The following is a 22,310-nucleotide window of genomic DNA, read 5'->3' on the forward strand; positions in this document are numbered from 1 at the left end:
TGGAATATGCCTGTAATCCCAGTACTTGGGAGCCTGAAACATGAGGACCACAGCTTTGAGGCCACCTTAGCAATTAAGTGAGACCTTCTTTCAAAATACCAAATATTTCAAGTAATATCCTGTTACAACCACTTAGGCATTATCCAAGAAGATGGAGGCTTTATCTACAATTCTCATCTTCTTCTGAACAGTCATTAGAATTGCCCTTGACAGTAGGAGTCTTACTCCATTTTTGCATTGCTATAACCAAATGCCTGAATCATTACATCTTATAAGTAAAAACGTTTTCTTAATCTCAAAGCTCTGGAGATTTCAGAGTACAGCACCAGCTCTGGTGAGAAACTCATGGTGGATGTAATATCACGGTAGGAATATGTATAACAGAGACAAGATGGTGAAAGAGGAAATGAGAGAGTGGGGAGAGGCAAGACTGGCTCTTTCATAACAACTTGCTCTCAAGGTAACTAATTTACTCCTGTGAGATTCAACCCACTCCGCAAGATCACCATTAACCCCTTCATGAGAGTGGGAGGGCAGCCATGACTGAGCCACCTCCCAGCAGGCCCCCTCACTTAAATGTCCCACCACTTTTCAATAATGTTCTACTCTGAATTTAAGTCTAAATTGAGTTTTGGTGTGGTCAAACCACATTCAAAGCAGAGTAGACTTTTCCTCTACTCTCTTGAAGCTTTTACTTTCTCTCTCTCTCTCTCTCTCTCTCTCTCTCTCTCTCTCTCTCTCTCTTCCTTGCCAGGTGGCAGCACTCTGACATTGAACTTCCAAGTCTCCTGAATGATGAGTCAATATATTTTTATCACAGTAGCAAAAGTGGGCAAAGACCAAAAATTTGTACTAAGTACAACTGATGCCATAACAATAACAAATAAAAATGAAAATATAGAATGGCTTTGGAACTGGGTTGTGAGATGAGGCTAAAGGAATTTGAAAACACACTAGAAAGAAAATCCTAGATTGCTATAAATGGAGAATTAAGGGTGATTCTGGAAAGGGCTCAGAAGAAAAGAAGAATTATAAAGAGAGTCTGAAATCTCTTAGCGTTTACTTAAGTGATCATGACCAGAATGCTGGAAGACATAAGGACAGTAAAAGCCACTCTGTTGAGATTTCAAATGAAGATGGGTAGTAAATAGCACTCTGTGGAGCTCTTGGATGGAAATGGTTATAGCAACACAAAACTAGAGTAGGACTCACACTGTATTAGAAGTTGGAGAGAAAGGTAAAATTTGTTTCAAAGTGACAAAGAACTTGGCTGAATTGTACCCATGTCCTAGGACTTTATGGAAGACAGAACTTAAGAGTGATGTACCAGGATAGTTGGCAGAAGAAATATCTAAGCAGCAAAGCATTCAAAGTGCTGCATGGCTTCTTTTAACTGCATGCAATAAAAGGCAAGAAGAGAGGAGTGCTTTAAATACAGAATTTATAATTAAAAAGACAGCAGAACATGAAGATTTAGAACAATCTCAGTCTGGCCATGTAAAAAATAAAGACACATGTTTGGGAGAGAATACAAGGGTTCTGCCAAGAGACTGATGAGGCAGGGAGTAGGGCTAGAAAGAAGCCAGGTGCTATTGATTAAGATCCTCAGAGGCATTTCAGAGATTTTTGAGGCTTCCCCTCACATCACAGATTTTTGAGGCTGGCCCAGAGGTATTGAGGGCAAAAGAGGAAACCCAAGGCATCCATGGGACTTTGCTGCTAGTCCGCCTCAAGTGTCAGCTTCCCAAAGTCTGGCATAGTGCCACTCATCACCCCAACTAAGGAAGGTACAGCTGTGAATCTGGGCAACACTTGCATGGCAGTAACTCCACGGAGGAGCAGAAAGCCTGAGCTGTGAGGCTCCATCTTGACACTGTGAACCCTCCATCTAGGGTTCAAAAGATGTCAAGAAAATCCTGGAGGCCAGACAGAGGCCTGGGGCGGTAGCCGAGACACAGGAATGAAGGCTGGGTCTAGTAAAGCCCTGGGATTGGGCCCCATACCCAACTCTAGAACTGCAGGGCTACCATTAGCAAGGGCAGCCTGGGAGAGGTGGAGGCCTGAGATTTTAACCCAGGAAGGCTGCTGCCGGGCAGAATCAAGCAGGCTGTCACGGTGGGGCTGCTTGAGGCCTTGGAGCCCAGCTTCTACCCCAGTATGCTTGGGAAGGATGAGCATGGCAAGGAAGGCTATTATGGAGCTATAGGGTTTGGTCTTGTTTTACCTGCTATATTTCTGGATCTGTCTCAATCTTCTTTCATTGGGTAAAAATCCCATTTGTGAGATATTTAGCCTCAAGACATAATCGCCTCTTATGGGCTTCAGCTCCTAACACCATCAACGAACTGCAGGTTTGGGTTTCAGTGAATGGATTTGAGGGACATGAACATTCAGACCACAACTTGGCTTGATTTGCTCTACCATGAATTTGTGTTCCCATCTCTAAAATGATTCAGTGCATATAATCAGAATTTGGAGTCAACTAAAACCCAAAGATATTCTTACTCCACAAAAATTTTCAATCAACAAGGACTTTTAATCAACCTATGTTGCTGTTTAAGTATGTTGTACACAGTGTTGTACTAACTGGATAATCCCTTTCCCTGGTTTCTCTTAGCTGAGTCCCTAAACCTGACCTCTTTTTTTTTTCTAGGTTATATTTTCTTCAACTATTTACCATTTTTACTTCCTACATTTCTCCTTTATCATATTTTACTATAATTTTAATTAATTAACTTTCAGGTAATTATTTGTAAATTATGATTATCTCTGCTAGGCTATGATTTTCTTATGAGTAGAGATTCTTTAATACCCAATTTTTGCTAGATTTTTCACGCCCTAACACAATGCCGTGTATATGACGTTCCCTCAATAGTCTTTATTAAATGACCATTGATTAATAATGGCCAGGATATCCTTAATGACAACTAGATAGGTTTCATGTAATCAATTTAACTGTACTACTTATTTTCTGTCTACCTAAGTATTTATATAAAACCTTTCTCTTGCTCTTACTCTCTCTCTCTTCTCTCTCTCTCTCTCTCTCTCTCTCTCTCTCTCTTAAAAATAAGTCTTATCTACAGCTTTAGAAGCACACATTGATACAATGCACTGTGGAAATCTGGCAATATCTATCCAAGTTGAAGATACATTATGACCTAGCAACTGCACACTAAAAAGCCCACGAGATAGTCACTAAGAGACACTGTTCCATAGCCCTATTCAAAATGGTCTCAAGATGGGTTTCATCTAAATGCTGCCAAACCAAAGGATAAATAGTGATATATTCACCCAAAGGACCATTATACAGTCATGATAATAAAGTATAACTCAATGCAACTAGATGGACAAATGACTTAAACATAGAGTGAAATAAGCCAGCAAAAGAGTATATATTGTGTGACTCCATTTATATAATATATAAAATTAAGAAAAACACATCTGCCGGGCATGGGTGTGCATGCTTGTAAAACCAGTACTTGGGAGGCTCAGACCAGAGGATCATGTTTCGTGGACAGCCTCAACTATTACTTAGTGAAGCCCTTTACAACTCAGTGAGACCCTGTTTCAAAATAAAGCATAAAAAATAGAGCTGGGGGTGTAGCTCAGAGGTAGAATGTCCCTGGGTTCCATCTCCAGAACCACAGAAAAGAAAAATAAAAAAAAAATTAAAACCCATCTTTGTTGTTAGCAGTCAGGAAAGAGCACAGCCCCAGGATTCTGGGTGCATAGTTCCAGAAGGGAGCAGGAGTGGGGCTTCAGGGTGCTGAGAAGATGATACTTGCTCTGCTTGGGGGTAATAAGGGTTTATTTAATTTATAGAAATTTCTCCAGGCATGCAGTATAATATTTTTAATTTTTTTCTATGTATATAATACTCTGACAAAAAAAAAGTTTTTAAAAAATAAGAGAGTCATCATGGACAAGGAATACAAGGACATTGATTTTAGTCCAAAATTTTCCCCTTCAGAGGCATATGACCTGACCTCATTAAATTGCTTGGGATTTTCTAGGTCTTGTTCCATTTCTCTGTAAAATAGGGGAAAAGTAACATCTACTATATGTGTTTAAGTTATACTGAGTAACTTAAACCAGTTTGTTTCCTGGGCTTTCCACTGGAGTGTTAAGTGATAAGTCAGCATGTAGCTGATTGAGGAGAAGCGTGAGGACCATTTGAGGAGGTGAGCAGAGTCCAGAGCTATTGGAATGAACAGGAAGTTGACTGGAGGTATATGTGCGTCTTAGAAAAGAACATATTCAGGAGTGAAGAGTTTGGTCTTTTATAAAACTGAGAACTGGAAAGTCACAGGAGTAAGTGAGAGAATGGTCAGAAACAGCCTTGGACACGGGAAGACTGAAGGGCACGGGCCTCATGACCAAGAAGTGAAGATGTGGTGACGTGACAGCGACAGCTCTGAATGTGAAACTATGAAACTGACGGCATGTTCCTGGATCCCAGAATCTTGTGACAGTTGTTAACAAGACTGAGAATTTCCATACTGAATATGTGCATTCATTGATTATTTTTCCAACATGTATTGACACTGGGGAGTTTCAGAAAATGCCATCCTGGCATATTGATTACTGTGAGCTAAAAGAAATTGAGAGCCTGCCAACACCGAAAAAATTCTTCATCTTCTCCCCCGCCTCCTAATATAAAGTCTAAGCTTCTGCTGCTGTAAGGAGAAATTTGTATTTCTATAGGAAGCGTTTATTAATTTTTCATTAGGAAGATATATGTGCTAAGAGGAGAGCTACTATCAGACAACCTGTAACACCTGAGAGACTTTATCTGCATAATTGGGCAACTTTTATTTTTTTTCTTTCCTTTTCCATCTTGATTTTGAGATTCATTTTTAAAAACTTTTATTGGTGCATTGTATTGTTCATCTTAATAGAGTAAAAGATGGTAGAGGCATACATGCACACATCACCCAATTACCCCTTACCCAATTTCCACCCCATTCCCTTCCCCCTTCCTCCTTCTCATGTTTGGCTTAGTGGTTGACTTATCCTGTATCTTCTTCTCTGGCCCTCTACACCACTCTTCAGAAGCCCTGTCCCCTCCGCGTACCTTCCCACAACTCAGACGACGTATAAGCTTTAATCACTTGGCTATTTCATAGTTTTCTATTTTTTTTAACACTTACACATAAGTGTTTAAAATTGTTGTTCTTGGTTGGGCATGGTGGCACACACTTGTAATCCCAGCATTCAGGAGGCCGAGGCCAAAGGATCATGGTTTGTGGACAGCCTCAGCTACTTAGCAAAGCCCTTTACAACTCAGTTAGACCCTGTTTCAAAAATAAAAAAGATTAAAAAAATAGGGCTGGGGTTGTATGCACCTGTGTTCAATCTTCAGTACCACAAAAAATCTTTAAAAATTAAAAAAATAGTCCTCCTGTTGAATTTCTTATGTCAATTTAATTTGTATACTAGCCAAAGAACTTAGTAATATAAATGGAAGCAGTGTTTTTGTCCCTGGAAAGACCCTAATTTTAGAGAGATGTGGATAAACAGGACCAGTCCTATAAGAAGCCAATAACATGATAAGGGATACAGTCCTGGATCTTAATAGAGAGACTTAAATGCTTGAGGTGAACACAGAATCCTGTGTACTGTGTAAAAATGGTAACTGATCCATGTTTTTTTAATATAGGGAAAGCTTTCTTTTTTGTGGTAGGGAAAACTTTCTTAAGGGATGATATTAAGAAACTATCAGTCTTAGTAACTGAGCTTCTGGACCTGCAGGACTAAGTTTTGGAACTTTGAGCCTGGTAAATTTACTATAATAAAGTTTCTTTGTGAAACTTCTTGACAGCCAGCCATCTAGTCCATCTTGATTGGGATACATTTGTCTGGTGGCAGCATGGTATAGAGGGGACGAAGCCACTCAGGGAAAGGAAGAAAGGCAAAATCCAGTGATGTCTTAAGTTTACTTGGGGTTAGGCTTTGGATATACCTTGTCCTGTGTTCATGGAGTTATTGGGAATATTAACTGTAATGCATTAGGTTCTTTATAACCAAAGATTAGTTTACCTATTAGTCACTCTGATTACCTTCTCAAGGATGTTCTGTCTTTGTTCATTACAAGTAAAATATTCAAAATGTGTTTATTCCAACTGACTAAAAATTCAGCAAGCATACCTAAGTATCTCAGGATGCCTGATACTTTGCTAGGGGTGAGAGGACACAGAAATGAAAACACTTCTGCCTAAAGGAGCTGAGATTCTAGTACAAATGGAAGGTGTAAGCCAGCGTGGTACTTATAGCAAGTCAAAGGTAGCTAGCTTAGAAGGCTTCAGGAAGCCCTGCTGCAAATTTTTCATCAGCATCTCTAAGTTACCCAAATGATCAGCCACTTTGAGTTACTGTATATGCTCAGCAATTCTAGCCTAAAAGCAATTACCCTCATTCCACCTACCCACTTCTAGAGGCTGTATGAACAGAAGAACCTTCTCTCTCCCCTGTGGAGGTTCACTATTTGAGTTGGAGAAATAAACTGGCATCAGGAGAAAGGGCATACAAACTTTGTAGATGCACAGGGACCCCACAGGAGAGGGAGTACCCAAAGACCGACCCAATGAGGCTTAGAAGCTTATCTAGTTTCTTCATCAAAGAGAGGGAAGTAGGGGATGTATGCAGTTTTTGAAGAAGGGTAAATTATTTTTAGGGATGATGAATGAGCCCTAAAAATAGACAGTGGCCTAGGACAGAGTTCATTTGGGCTCTGGGTGTGAAACCTGAATTTTAGTCTCTTTCTGTGATACGAGCTAGAGAGCTAGACTGAATGCTATAGCTCAATATGTAACGTCCCCTAGAGAGCTCATTTATTAATAGTGAGGGTGGACATAGTTAAGTCAGAGGAGTTGTGATCCCATCAGAGGATAAATCCATTGTGATGAATTTGTCTTAGTGAAAGCCGAGGGCAGTGCGGCGCGGCTGGAGAAGGTAGACCCTGGCGGTGTGGCCTTAGCGATGGAGCTGGTGTCTTTGACTTTCCTTGTTTGCTTGTGTTCTCTCTTGCTCTCTGCCTCATGATGTGAGGATAAAAGCCGAGTCCTCTGCCTCCCTCTGCTTCCTGGTAGCATGCCTGAGCTCCACAGTCCCCAGCTTCCTGTGGATGAAACCCCAAAATATTAAAGAAAAGTGAGTAAATAAATCTTCCTTCCTTTAAGTTTTATGGTCAAGTCTTTTCGAGTATAATAGTAGGAATTCTGTCTAAGACACTTTTCTTGGCTGATGAAATATCAAGGAGAGAATTAAACCTAGTACATTCCCTTTGGAGGGATCAGGGAGATACAGAACTTCAAAAAGCCCCTTACTGTCCCCTGGATGCTATCACTTTAAAGTCCAAAGTAGCATTCTGAGATGTCATTTCTCATATTCCAACACAAATTATCACCCCAAATGTTTTTCTTCCTCCTGTTACACAGTGAGGGGTACAACAAAAAATTTTCAAGAGGGAAAGCAGCCTGTGAAGGCATCCCTGCAGAAGTTATGTCTCAACTTGGTTTGCACAACCAATGAAGGAAATGTGTGGTAGGTAAGAAGGACATTCTGTGCTTCTTTCCTTAAATATGGGGGGAGAATTGGATTACTGCAGGAGTAGGTGAGGGTTATTACCTGGAGAGACAAAAGAATTAGTTCTAAAAGCTTTGAACATCAACTGTATACAGGGAGATAATGTGTGGGAGTTTTAACTACCTAAAATCTAAGCAAGAACATTTTTGTGATAGTGGAGATTGCACTTGCAGGAAGGGGAACAAATTGGGCCAAGCAAGAGCATGTTTAATTTGTTCATATGAAGTTTCTTAGCTCTGTTATACACACACACACACACACACACACACACACACACACACACACACACACACAAATACATAGGTACTGGGAACTAAAATTCTAAACAGTCTACCTCTGAGCTATAACCACAGCCCTACTTTATTTTTTAGTTTGAAAAACAGTCTCATTAAGTTCCTGAGGATCTCACTAAGTTGCTGAGGCTTGCCTGAAACCTGTGAACCTCCTTTCTCCGCCACCCAAGTACTTAGATTATACGTGTGCACTACCATGCCTGGCTTAATTCACACTATCTTAAATGCTTCAAGGCATATCACATGTTAAAGCATGATACAAACATTGCCATACTCTTCCTATCCTATCATACTAGTTATTTTTGTGCTATTTGTACCCCAGTAAAAATAGTTGTTGACCCTGTTTCAAAAAAGGATATAGCTCAGAGGTAGAATGTCCCTGGGTTCTGTCCCTAGCACTGAAAAAAAAAAAAAAAAGTTGTTGATGGTGTTGCCTCTTAAAGCTATTTTGCAAAAGTCTTAAAAGTTTTCACCATGTTGCCAATTTGTCAAAAATAAAGTTCGAGGCCATCTACCTTGCTTGTTTTTTAGGCACTGTGGTTGTTTAATGACAGGAAGTAGTTCTTGGGCTTTTTTCATGATGGGTCATAAAAACATCCACTCACTTAATAAGTTAACGCAACAAGAGTCTTGAACGCTTCAGTGGTTAATGAATGTGGCAGGATTCTTTCCAAATCAGCAACTCTGAGCAGGAGACAAACAGCAATGTTTAAACAATGAGGAATTTTGAATAAGGAATTAATGAGGTGGAGAATTGCTACTTTTAGGCTGAAAGGATCTCATGACTACCCCCACAATCAAAATGATTTTTCTGATTGAAGTGAGACATTCTTGCATATATAACTAGCCTATCCAGATTTAACTCCTAACACACACACACACACACACACACACACACACACATACACACACACACACACATGCACACATGTAGATTACAGAACCCAGTTTCCAGAGAATGAAGAGGTAGTTGTGCTTTATAGAATTACTGATCCCCAGAGAAACCTACCTAAAGTAACTTCTCATATTTGATTATTTCTCAAGCCTTGGCCCTAGACACAAAGCAATATTTCTTCCTTATGCAGTTTACTTTTTTCAGAACCTTAAAGAATGATGTTAACAAGTCCCTCAGCTCTGTGGTTTTTACTAACATTTACTAACACTGAACATTTCTTCACTAACCTCTCTTAGTGGCGGGTATATGTTTATTCCATATTTTCCTTAATTATAATTATTTTACACTCTCTAAGAACTCAAAAGAGGAAATGAAGAGACAGTGGTAGTTTATACCTACATTGTTTACCACTCAAATGTAAGGGAAAAAATAAATGACAAGGCTTCTCATACACAGATATATGAAAGTTTCATGTTACTTATAACATCTCTAAAAGTCAGTAAAAGAATAAAAAGGAAGGAATGGGCTGCCTCAGTAACTTACTAACTGTTGAAACACTTAAAAAGTTTCATGTCACCTAACTCAACAACCAGTTTGTTGTATTCAATAATGATTCTCCCCTCAACATTTGACACAGGAATTTAAACTGTTAAGGGATTTTAATAACTTAATTACCAGCTGTCTGGTGATGGCTACATTTCAGAGAAGTACATACACTTATCAAAGCTGGGCATTTCTTCTTCAATTGTCAATATTTTCTTGTCCATACTCTCCATTCACTATGATAAGTTTGTACATTTAAAGATTGTCATCACATACAAGTGTTCAGCAGGGCTTGTGGCCATGCAGGTTCCAGGCTGCACAACACTGGACCCTATTCATATCTGCTACAGTGTGACTAGCGTTCCTGAAGCTTTCCATAATATGGAATAATGAAATAGTGGTCCTCAACCAGATGCACATCTTGTTGAAGCCCAGTATGTGCATGAGAGGCGTCAGGAACAGAAGTCTACTACTCCTGTGAGCAGAAATGAAGTATAAATAAATATTGGGAACTGAGTAGCTAAGTTTGAGTTTGTTGAATTCCTCTAATAACAGCACATTTATCTCAAGTTTAGATTGTTCTTGGAACTTAGTTGAAATTTTTTCTTCCTTTTAATTATCTTCTATGGCCCATTTTTGAAAACACTTTGTGAACTCTGTGTTCAATGTAATGGGCAACATTCTGGCTAAATTGAATTGATGCTTATTAATTACTGACTGAATCCTAATGAGATTTACTTGGCAATAAGGTACTTTGTATGCAAGTTTCAGATCTAAGGCTCATTATTCATGATGTTACAGAAAAGAAAGTAAGAGGAAGGATATGGAACCCAAGATAGAGCCCCCAAGGTAAAATTTATCTTGGGAGCATTAATCATAATTTCAAGGGCTAGTCCTCAAGTTTGCAAAACCAGGACTTTGACTTTTGTGAGGTTTTCTACTTTATGAATGGATTCATATTAGCAAATATATACCAGGATGCTTATTGTGATGACAGCTCTGATGACTGTCAGGTAGAACAGCATACTCACACAGACACAGCCATACATACTGCCCTGTGGACAGACTATATCATCAGCGGTTTTATCCAGAGCTTGTTTGGCATAAATGGGCTCAAAACAAGGAGGATTAATCTATTTGGATGACAATAGCATATCTCTAAAATGAACACATGTCCAGATAGACTGACCCCTCAGTCTCCCTGTTTGGACATGCCCCTGCTGGGCAGCAAATGAACTGCCACTGCTCTTTGGAATTTCATTTGTTTATTCTCTAAAAATGCATCTATTCACTCGGTACAATAGAGCTGACCAGGTTTCCACTTTCTGTTATAATCCTTGGCCTGATTTCCTGATGTGCTGGATTGGCCATGGATGTAGGTCCTCCAGTCACCCTCAGAGAGCCCTCCTCACCTTCTAAGCTGAGCTGTCCCTTACACACAGTGGGTCATTTTTGAACCACACATTTCTATTACCTTGGATACAGCTGGTCACAACAAGCATAAGTGAGTCTATAACTCAAAGGCAGAGATTTCTGTACTGGCCAGAGGCCTACAAGTCAGCTTGATGCAAGACTCCTGTCCAAGAGGAAGCTGTGCACCAGTGACTTTGCCAGCCTATTTAGATCCTCTTCAGTGTTGAATTTGAAGGAGACACACAGAGGAAAAGTCTGGAAGTGGGTCCATAAAAGCAAAAGGCATTTTTTAAAGAAAGCAGTAGGCAGAATCACGAGGACCAGAAAATCATGAAGTTGTAAAGTGTTGAATAAGAAGAAACCATGAGGTCCAGAGGAGTGATAATAGGATCAGAAGCAGCAGAGATGTTTAATTTTAGATTCTTACAATAGCAGGGCTTAGAGGACTAAGCAATGAAGACCTAATTCAGATGAGATTCTGATAGGCCACATAATGCTCCTCTTGAATCTTGATCTCACCTGGATCTTTATATTCTGATTATTTAGCTCCTGAAAATGTTTCCTCTCTCTTTTACATTTCTGGGATTCCTTATCTTTACTGTCCATTATCAGAGAAAACTCAAGTGGGTCTTTCCTTTTTATCATCTTGAAAGAGTCCAGTTAATACTTCTGATATTACCACCTAATCAATCATATTTATTGAAGTATGATAGTTACCCATGCATAACTCCTACAGTTAATCAGTACTATATGTGGATTTGACTTGTCAAGCTATTGGAGGCAAGATCAAATCCATAGTCTTAAGGGTACTTAACTGCCGATCCTATGCACTAACTCCTGTAGAGCAGAAGCCATATAGATTCTCTCTTAACTACACATTTTGCTTACCAGCTGAATTGCCAAGTCCAAAGTATTTTTGCCATCACCTTTACTAATAAGCCTGTAGTCATGCCACTTAAATACAGTGAAGAGGTAGTTTCCTATTACTAGAAATCTTAGCTTTGAGATGGCAATGAGCACTTGAAGTATATAACCTTACCATAGTCATTAATCATTTGCAGCCACATTAAATAGAGGCTCATAATGACTGCAGTCAGCCTTCCAATCAAGATGTAGCAGGATGTTCAACCTTACATTTAGGGAGGTCTTGCCTGATTATTCATGCATGCCATTTTATAACAACAAAATCATGCTTATGCTTATCATACTCATAATCATATGATTGGTATAGGAAGGTACCTGTCACTTTTTTAACCCATGTGTTGCACAAATCTGACAGTAGAAAAATATCAACAAAGATGGAGAGTGTGATAAATATATTAGATGGACAAATTGAGGTGAGGGTTGATTATTTTAGTTATTTTAATTTTTCATCCCCAAAGAAAATAGAGCCAAGCTAGATTATTCTGGCCATCTCTTTACAGTATCTACCATTAGAACACACATTCCTTTTCCATTTATGTCACACATGCAACCAAACCATATGGAAAATAAAACAACACAAAAGCATATGCTGCCTATCTATGTAAGTGTTGAGATAAGCAGGGTTTCAAGTTGAAGTCACGACTGAGATGTGCAATGATGCTATTAAACTAAAATGCTTATGAAATCAGTGGAATGATGGCAACCACCCCAAGGGAGAAGGACTGAGAGACATGAAAGATTTAGGCAGAAATGAGAGAAAAAAAGTGCTTGACCTCCATATCTTGGAGTGACAGAATTCCTTTCCCAGAATTACCTTCCTGGTGGCAAATCTAGAATGTTCTTCCTGTTGCCCTGCATTTGGCATGTGAAGGAAGTGCAGCTGCTCTGCTGGTAGTGACTTTGAGCCTTCCCAGCAGCAGAGCCCTCTATAGGTTGGGGTTCCTCTTCTCCCTCTACTCACCTGAGCTGATGGCCTTGATGTGGATGAAGCCTGGAGCTGGGGCTGCAATGAAAAAAAGGTAAGAGGTATTTACTGGCCTCCTCATCACTCTAATAACCAGTGTACAGAAATAAGGGAAGATTTCCCTGGCAACCTATTTTTTAAACAGAACATAACTGTGTGAAAGCAGATTGACGAACTTAAATTCATTAATTTGTAAGTAATTCAATAAACTAATTATTCCATTGAGAAACAGAGACTCAGAAATAAAGAAAACTGCATAAGCTCTTGAAAGTACATATATAAGATAAAGTTGACATTACTTCCTATTATAAGCAGTATTCCCAAATAAAAATAGCATCTGACTGAGATTATTTGGCTTCCACAAGTGGGGGAATGGAGCTGAAAATAAAATAGCTTTGAAAGATATCCAGAGCATACCATTCTTTTAGCTGCCTTTGTTCTTCCTACTCCTATATATAATAATAAGTCTCAGAAACAATTTTTTATTTTTATACGTTTTAAAGAAGTCTATTCTGTAGAGAATTCTGCTTCTGCTCAGGTATTTGAATGACAGATAACATTTATTTTTTTGCAAAAAAATAGTTCTAGAGTTTTAAATAAAATTCTAAGCTAGTCTCTCTTTATACCTCAAAGCTCTTTGTCTGGGGAATCAGAAGCCTTGGTAGAGTTTATTTTCCATCAGTACCACCACATAAGAAACAAATGATAATGCCAGAAATCCAAGGACTCTAGCAAACTTCTCAACAGATCACAGTAGAAAGAGAAAATGTGACTAAATTGTACTTGAGCCCAAGGTTGTGTTGTGTGCATGTGTGTGTTTGTGTGTTTGAAAATTATGAGCTATGTGAGCACCAAACTGTGATGACTGCAAATATGTGAACAGAATTTCATAGTAAGATGAACACAAATTGTTAACAAAGACAATCTGACACTTTGGCCACCTACGTAAGAACTGTGTAGAGTGGAGTCTTACATAAACAGAATGTGTGGCATGATGATCTTTTGGTTAACAACAGTTTACATATACATACAATGGTCCCATAAGGTTCCATCTCCGACTGGCATCATAGCTATCTCAGTGCGTCTAAGTACACTCCATGATGTTCGCACAGTGACATGACTACCTAAGGACATAGTCCCTAGTGGTGCATGGCTGGTAAAGATGATATTAGTCTTATCAATGGAAATAAATCTTATTTACTAGTCAGTAAAACACTGCTGATATAAACAGGGAAAGAGAAGTCATCAGGTAAGATGCCATGTTGATTAAAGGATCAGCAGATTCGGGGACAGGGTCTGGGCTAAACTTCCTCACTGCCAGAGGCAGTCTACCTTCTCTTCTTTATCTCCCCTATTAGATCTCAGGCAGGAAAGCGCTGGATAATATAGCCCTGGGCTCGTGGTGGCAGGCCTGGGTTTGTGTCCAGCAGTAAGCACAACTGTTCATTGGGAGCTCCCAGGAACCAGGCAGTGGATGCTCCTGTTAAATCTTTAGGAAGAAAAGGAAATAGAAAATGGACTTATTATTTATTACCAGCTTAGAAAGCAGGTGATGTTTAACTATTGTAATGAATCAATAGAAGAAAATCTGTGTAGAGGAGAAGGATTTTAAATCCATTTAAGTTATTTCCTGTGTCTGTCGGGTAGTGGTACTGGGGGCTTTCAAAAGCAGAAAAGCACAGTTGGGCTCTGTCTTCATCTCTAACTCAGAATAGTTTACACCTTTGAGCCTGTGGCCAATGGGCTCTATCTTAGAGCCCAAGAACCATAAAAGTTCCCAGAAATGCTTCTCAAAAGTCTTCACTTTCCCCTCTCTACTTAAAAATAAATATTCCAAACAACCTCACTCTTCTTCCATTCCTGTCTATTATTTTGGGTCCCCTCAATAACTCCTCATAATATGTCCCAAAGTCTACATCCAAACCCTGCAGAAAGAGCTTTCCATGGGGCAGGAGGGGCCAGAAGAGACAGAGCAGGGGAAAGGAAAGCCCAAGGTAATCAGGTAGTATTTCTTACCCCTAACATGTTATGCAATTTTCTTATTTTATAAACACCAGTGATTCTATAATAGAGTTTTGTGGATGAGCAAGAAAGAGAAGGGAAGAAGAGGTCATTTTAGAACCACATACTGAAGTAATGAAATCAAATGCTCACATATCTTGCATTCCAAATTCAAGAAACACGAAAGAAAGTGAACACTACATTATGAATGAACCAAAATTTAGTTAACTAGTCCCTTATTAATAGACATTCAGATTGCTTCCAGTCTTTTTCTATTACAAAATGTAAAAATATGAATATTCAAAAATGAATAATATTGCACATATGAAGTTTTCATGCATATGGGGTTATATCAGAATGATGGAATTATATGTGAGATTGCTGGGTGAAAGAGGATATGCATTTAAATTTTTGCTAGATATTGCCAAACTGCCCTAGATGGAAGTTATATCAATCCTCTGAGAAATTTGTGAAAGGGCCTATTTCTCCACACTCTTTTCATCAGAAGGTACTAAGCTTTTAATAAAATCTTGAACCTTTGAGTATATAACTACAAAATTTGGTAACATTATTATGCAATTTGTTTTATTGTAAGGCTAAGTATCTTAAGAGCCCTTTTCATTTTTCAAATGTGAAGTGCCTTTTCATAGTAACTGCCCATTTTTCTGTTGGATTGTGGTGGGATATTTTATATTAATTTGGAGACAGTGTTATATTTTAGAAAAATTAAGATTATGATAAATTGTGATATTTTTTCCAGGCTGATGTATTCTTTTCACATTGCATGAAGAGGTTTTTTCATGTTAAGTGAATCTTAGAATAATCTAATTTATTATACTTTTCTGTCTTCTGAGTTATGTATCATTCTTACAAAGACTTTCGCTGCTCTTGGATTATTAGCATTTCCCCCATATTATTCCAAATACTGTATTGAGTTCATTTTTTATTTATAATAAATTTTTTGAACAATATAGATTTAGCAGGTGATGATTCAACTGCTTTTTTTCTTTCCTTTAATTTATTTATTTTTTATTTTTTAGTTCTGGTAATTGAACCCAGGGTGTCATTCATGCTTAACATGTATCCTACCACAGAACTACTTCACCAGTTCCAATCTGATTATTCTTTCTTAGCATTTATTTACCTAATATCATTTGTTAATGATCCATACTTTTCATTACTTTGAAATTCTAATGGTTACTGATCTCAGAGTAACAGGGTCAGATTCATAAATGTGGTTAAACTTGGATGTAAAAACTTCCAAACCAGACAATTATTTGAAAATGTTGTCCATAAATATTTCTTTCCTTAACACTTTCAGACACAAATAAATTTCTTATCCATCCATTTATAATCTGTGCAACTCTTGGCAAGTAAACTTTTCTGAGACTGTAGTTTTGTGTTTATAGTGAAGATTATGTAAAAGTATAAAGTTTGGTAAAATATTGTGATTATTATTAACTTATTGTTTAATTCTTATGAAGTTCTATTTTAACTTGTCCTCTGATCATGAATCACTGTATCCTATTCCTATTGTGCTTATGAAACTCCAAATAAGGATCAAGATGTTCTAGAACCTGTTCCATGGAGATGTGGAAGCAGAAATAGCTCTGTTCCAGATTTCCTCTCAGGCAAATTTACAGGATTCGCATGGCTAAGCTTAGAGATAGCTTAGTATAAACTATGTTTAACACTCTTATTTAAAACATGAAGTCAAGAATAGAGTTCCAGCTTTTATAAAAATAAATAGAATGGTTTTTTGGCTGCCTAATAATTACATCAAGATTATTTGTAAGCAAGGAATTTTTATACCAAAAGACTTAGAACTAGTGAGTTGGGTATGATGGTGCACACCTGTAACCCCAGCTACAGTGGAGGCTGAGGCAGCAAGACAGCAAGTTGGAGACTAGCCTGGGACAATTATAGAAACCCTTCCTCAAAAATAAAAATGAAATTAAAAAATAAAAGAGCTGGGGTTGTAGAGCAGTAATAGAGAATCCTTGGGATGCTGGCATTATTCACTCTCCAGTACCCCATACTCAACACCCCCCCCCACATACATTCAGATGCACACAGGAAGCAGAACTGGTGAAATGTTGGTGTTGTCCTGAATATTTCTCAAATAAGACTAGAAGAAAGCTCAACTGGCTGTCTCATTTTCAAGCAGCCCTTCAACTGCAATCAAGCATCCCAGATATACCTCCCATCTTCCCAAACACATCCAAATCAAGAGATTTGTCAGTTTGTCTTGAATCAAATTCTAGAGAACAACAATGACCCAAAATTTTACTTTGGTAATTACAATCTTTCTTCCCATTTTAGTCAGGTCATATTCTCTCTCTCTCTCTCTCTCTCTCTCTCTCTCTCTCTCTCTCTCTCTCTCCCCTATGTGCAAATGAAAAGGCACTGATCACATCCGTTGTTTCATATTCTAGAAAATAAATATTAACTATATCTTACTTAGTCTTATAGTATAAAATTACCAGTTCCTTTAATGTTTTCCCTAAAAGATTTTTTTTAAGATTATTCTGCCAGAGAAAAAGGCAGGAATTAGAAGCAATTATGATAATAAGAAAAGAAGTGAGTTAATCACAGAAAACAAAAATGAATAATCATTAATGATTGATGAGCGTGATTTGTAAAGAATTCAATATTCAGAATTTTAATTGCTCTTTGACACCGACTCTATAAAATGTGGCATTTCTAGCTAACACCAGTAGATGTTGCATGGTAATTATGTAATATAATTTGATGTACTGTAGATTTTTGTTTGGAGAGGTTTATTAATGATAAAAGACAAAATGTGTGTTTTTCTATTTTGATGCTGAATAACTATTTTCTGTTGAAAGAAATTTAATGTTATTGAAAAAGTGACTCCATTAGAATATTAAAATCATAGAATTTCAATACTGGAATAAACTTAATAGATCATTTTGACCCAATTGCCTGGCTTTGCCCATGAAAAAATGAAAACTTAGAGTCACAGAGGAGTTTCCTCAGCCCCTTGCTGTGTTGATAAGCAAATTGGGAGTAGCATCCAGCTGGAAACTTAGGCTCCTGAAAATTCCATATCATACACTTTTTAAAGTAAATGCATACTTGAACAATAATGGTGTTGTTTATGTTTTGTAGTTATTTTTTTCTTCACTCTTTTATTTATGACAACAAGCTTTGATAGCACTCTTTGGCACATTGTGTGGGTATGCAAACATCATATCATCCAGATATTTTAAAGCAGTTCCATCTTTGAATCCTTTATTCTATTCAGGGTCTGAACAAAGCATGTATACAAATTCAGCCTTTCCGTTGCTTATGTAGAGTAGGCAATCCATACATCTTTGTTGACTGATGCCATGGCATTGCTGACTGGCAAGACGAATCAACTTTTCCCTTAATACACCAATGAGAGGAGTGGCCCAGACATGTGTTGAGTTGGGAACTCAACAGGAGCCCAGCATGGCAAATGTGCTCCATGAATAGCAAGGCTTGTTCTAAAAGTATGCTTGGAATCTTGATTCCAAAGCAAACTTCCATATAAATCCTGTTATGTGGAGACTAAGTTTTGACACCAGTTTCAGGATGTTGTTCCAGAAAGGAACCTAGTTAGTTGAGAGCAGTGTATAGACACTAGGTGGTGGTAGGATTTTGGCTGCTGAAGTCACAAGAATAAACATGAGTGCTTTTCCTTCTTAGTTTTCATCAGACCTTCATCTTTGTGACTGTCTGAAGACTTAGTCTCTGCAGGCCTGATACATGAGTTTAAAGTGCCAGAGACGGTGCTGGGGCCAGCGGCTGGCATCGGAGCCTTCTGTGAGGCAGGCCGCTATTGAGGCCTCTGAGGCCGGGATTGGAGCCTGCCAAGGGGTTAGGCCGGTGCTGGGGCAGCGGCCGGCATCGGAGCCTTCTGTGAGGCAAGGCCACTATTGGAGCCTCCAAGGCCGGGATTGGAGCCTGCTAAGGGGTTAGGCCGATGCCAGAACCAGTGGCCAGCATTGGAGCCTGTCGCGAGGCAAGGCTGGTGCTGGGGCCTCCGAGGCCGGGATCGGAGCCTGCCGAGGGGTTAGGCCAGTGTCAGGGCCAGCGAGACCAGAATCGGGGCCTCCCATGAGGCAAGGCTGCCTCTTGAGCCTGCAAGGTCTGGATCAGTCCACCGGGTAGCCAGGCCACAACTGGGGCCGTCAAGAGTGGGATCGGTATTTGCAACACGACATGCACAGAGAAATATCACAGAAAATTAAAACCAGATGCTCCCCCTAATCAGCAATAACTAGGAGGAAAGGGGCAATAGGAAGTGGTTGAGCTATAGAAAGGGCCCTGTAGTGAAGCAATTAAGGTGACCAGTCAGAGGGTATGGAATAGGGGAGGATGGAGCCTCTTTAAAAAGCAGGAGGTACATAAACATATGTATCAAAGTTAATCACCAAACAAGCATGGGATCGAGGGAGGGGGAGGGAATGGGATGGGGACTGGATGAGGGCTAATTGGATGATGTGTGCTTGTATATCCTCTCAAGTCTTGTATTCCAATGTGATGTATGATTACAATGCACCAATAAAAATAAATTTAAAAAATAAAAATAAAGTGCCAGAGAAAATAATGTATTTCTGGTAAATAGGGTAGGAAATACCTGGTGGATTTGAGTGGCAGGTGTTGATACTGATTAATGACTTGTTCAGAGAAGTTCCTTTGTAGTACTCCTATCTCTTCCCTGACAGATGCTCAAACTTCTTTAAAGTGATCTTAGGAGTCTCACTGGAAGAAAGGAAGAGAGAAGGCTTATTAGTGCTGTATCACTGTTTCTCCAGTCTACAGAGATTGCGACTGACCTCCAGGATGTCAGTGACTTGGTCACAAATAGGTCTTCTTTTCATGGAGCTCCAAATTTGGAGTACTCCATCAGGACGGTATTTTCTCTCTCCCAGCTTTAGAGGCAGACTGGTAAATGAGGAGCAGGAAAGTCAGGAGAGCCTAGCTCTCAGGTGCTATTTTGTGGGAGAAAGTTGCTTACTGTTTAGTAATATTGAACTCAAAGTAAAATGTTACAATGCAGGACCACTTGTGACACTGAGCATTCCACTAGAGGGCATTTGGTTTGAGTCCATGATTTTAAGATCCCTGGCCCTAGGACATGACTTTTTTGCTTTGGTGATCTGGTTCCCACCATGGCTCCTAGCAGGGACTCTGGCAGTCATGTCTGTATTATCCATGGCCAGATTGTGATGGATAAAGACACAGAAGCTAGGTTTCTGTTTCTGGTATGCAAACAGAAAATTTAGCTCTTTACATTTATTTGTATTTACCTTGTGTGCACATGTGTGCATATGCATACACACACATACACATGCATTAGGAAAATTTTATTTTGGGGGCATAACACATAAAACAATATATCGTTTTTCTTATTTTAATATAGTTAATTTGTATAACTTGTTTTAGAAAATTTTATACTTTTATTAGTGTGTTGCAATTATACATCACAGTGAGGTTTAAAGTGTCACAAATATCATGCACACAACACTTGGTGTGTTTCCCTCTGGATCCTATCCCACTCCCTCTCTCTCCCTGTACATGTTGGCAATATTGATAGTGACACCTTCATATTGGACATAGTGCTATTTGAACTATTTTCTTGATCAAGTTTCCTTTTATCCTTATCTTTCCCCCTCTCCCAGTTCTCTTCCACTACTGATCTTTCTCCTTTCTCTCTCTCTCTCTTTTTTTTTTTTTTTTTTGCGGGTCTGGGGATGAAACCCAGTGGCATTTGACCTCCAAGCTACACCCCCTGCCCTATTTTTTATTCTTTATTTTGAAACTGGGTCTCACTGAGTTGCAGAGGGCCTCACTAACTAGCTGAGGCTGTCCGCAAACTGCGATCCTCCAGGTCTCAGCCTCCCGAATGCTTGGTTTACAAGCGTGCGCCACCATGCCCAGCTCTGATCTTTCTCTTAATTTATCTAAACTCCCTTTTGTTTTCTGCTTTCCTTCTAAAAAAGAAAAAAATTATGTCATTTTAAGATTAATGGATGCCACTGCAGAATATTATGCTAAGCAAGATGAGACAATCCCAGAAAGACAAAGGTCATATGTTTTCTCTCATAACATTTTATGCTTATGAAACAAGTTATATTTTTACAAATTTTGTACATACATCTTTCCTAGAAAATTCTACAATATAAAGTGGAGTAATTATTTATCAAGACATGGTCAAGCACTTGTGATTTCTCCATCTCAGCATTTTTGAGAGTCTAGGCAGGCTCTCCTCTGTGAGATAATCTCATTCACCTTCTTAAGGAGAAACTCAAGGTATGCAGATATGCAGTCCTTTTGTGACGGAGCATAAAAAATGTGTGTAATATATAGGAAAAACTTCCATTTTATTCTCTAAACCATCAAAATCATCTAATTGCTCTTGATAAAAATTTTAAAATTTATGAAATTCAAGGGCATAGATAGAGTAAAAGAAGATTTTCTTCTGAAAACAAAAAGGATTCAAACTTCAACTTTGAGAAGTTAATATATTGGTGAAAATATTTTAGTTTTAAAACCATCAAACTCCAGAATGGCATGGGTGCAGAGCCTGAAGTAAAATGTATGTCATTAGTGTGTGTGGCTTATGTAGCTGATTTAAAGCCAACACCAGGAATTGCCCCCACATGATTTTTTCCAAGGACTAGGAAAACCCCATTCTCTAGAACACAAAAAGCTTCTCCTACAGAACATATCAGAATGGCTATACACACACACACACACACACACACACACACACACACACACACACACACACGGTCTTGCAAGAAAGAAAGGTAGTAAACAAAAAGGAATTACCAGAGTAAAGAATTGCTGGATAGTCCAGCTTCAGGTAAGTCTGCCTGCCTGTGGGATAGACTATTTCACAATCAGGTGGATAGGATGGCCTTCCTCCATATTGCAGATACCAATGCCCAGAACCCAATGAGTATTTTCTGGTGTCCAGCATGGGAGCGGTCATCCATAAATTTTTTCTCGCTGCTGTGCACAGTCCTGCTGATAGTGCATGATCAGACATGAACATAGACTCGGTTCATGATCTTCTGTAACATAAATATATCTATATACAGCACTCAAAGTCTGTGGATTTGAATTTCAGAAACTAAAAATTATGTCCCTTTTCTCACATGAGAAAAGAAGCAAATATGGAAGAGGTCTCTCCCCCAAGGCGACATTCAAGTAAGAAAAGGCAGGAAGCAGATGCCAAAAAGCCAGCCTTCTCTTCCTTTCTCTTCTTCCTCCCTTCCTTCCCTCCTTCCTCCCTTGCTCCTTTCTCTCCCTCCCTCCCTCCCTTTCTCATTTCTCTCTCATCTTCCTTGCAGACTCCTGGATCATTGATACATGCAGGTCACATCCAGTTTTCGATTTCTGCTTTCAATGTCAGTGACTTTATTGGTATGACAAGGTGTGTAAGTGTTGCCAAAACTAGTACATCATAACTCAGTGTCTTTCAACACATATTCTTGGATGTCTGATTTGTAAAACTTCTTCCTCCTGTGACAGTGACAGTGCTTATTGCTTGTAAAGCTATCTTGGTCCTTTATTAATTTAGTCAAAAAGTATGCAAGTCTATACTTCTAGGTTGCTAATCAAAGTTGATTCAGCAGTTTTAATAGTTGGGGGATAACTTTTCTCTGGCTTTTGGATGGGCAAGGCAGATGAGGAT

This window comes from Muscardinus avellanarius (assembly GCF_963383645.1).
Source record: "Muscardinus avellanarius genome assembly, chromosome: 8".
Lineage (NCBI taxonomy): Eukaryota > Metazoa > Chordata > Mammalia > Rodentia > Gliridae > Muscardinus > Muscardinus avellanarius.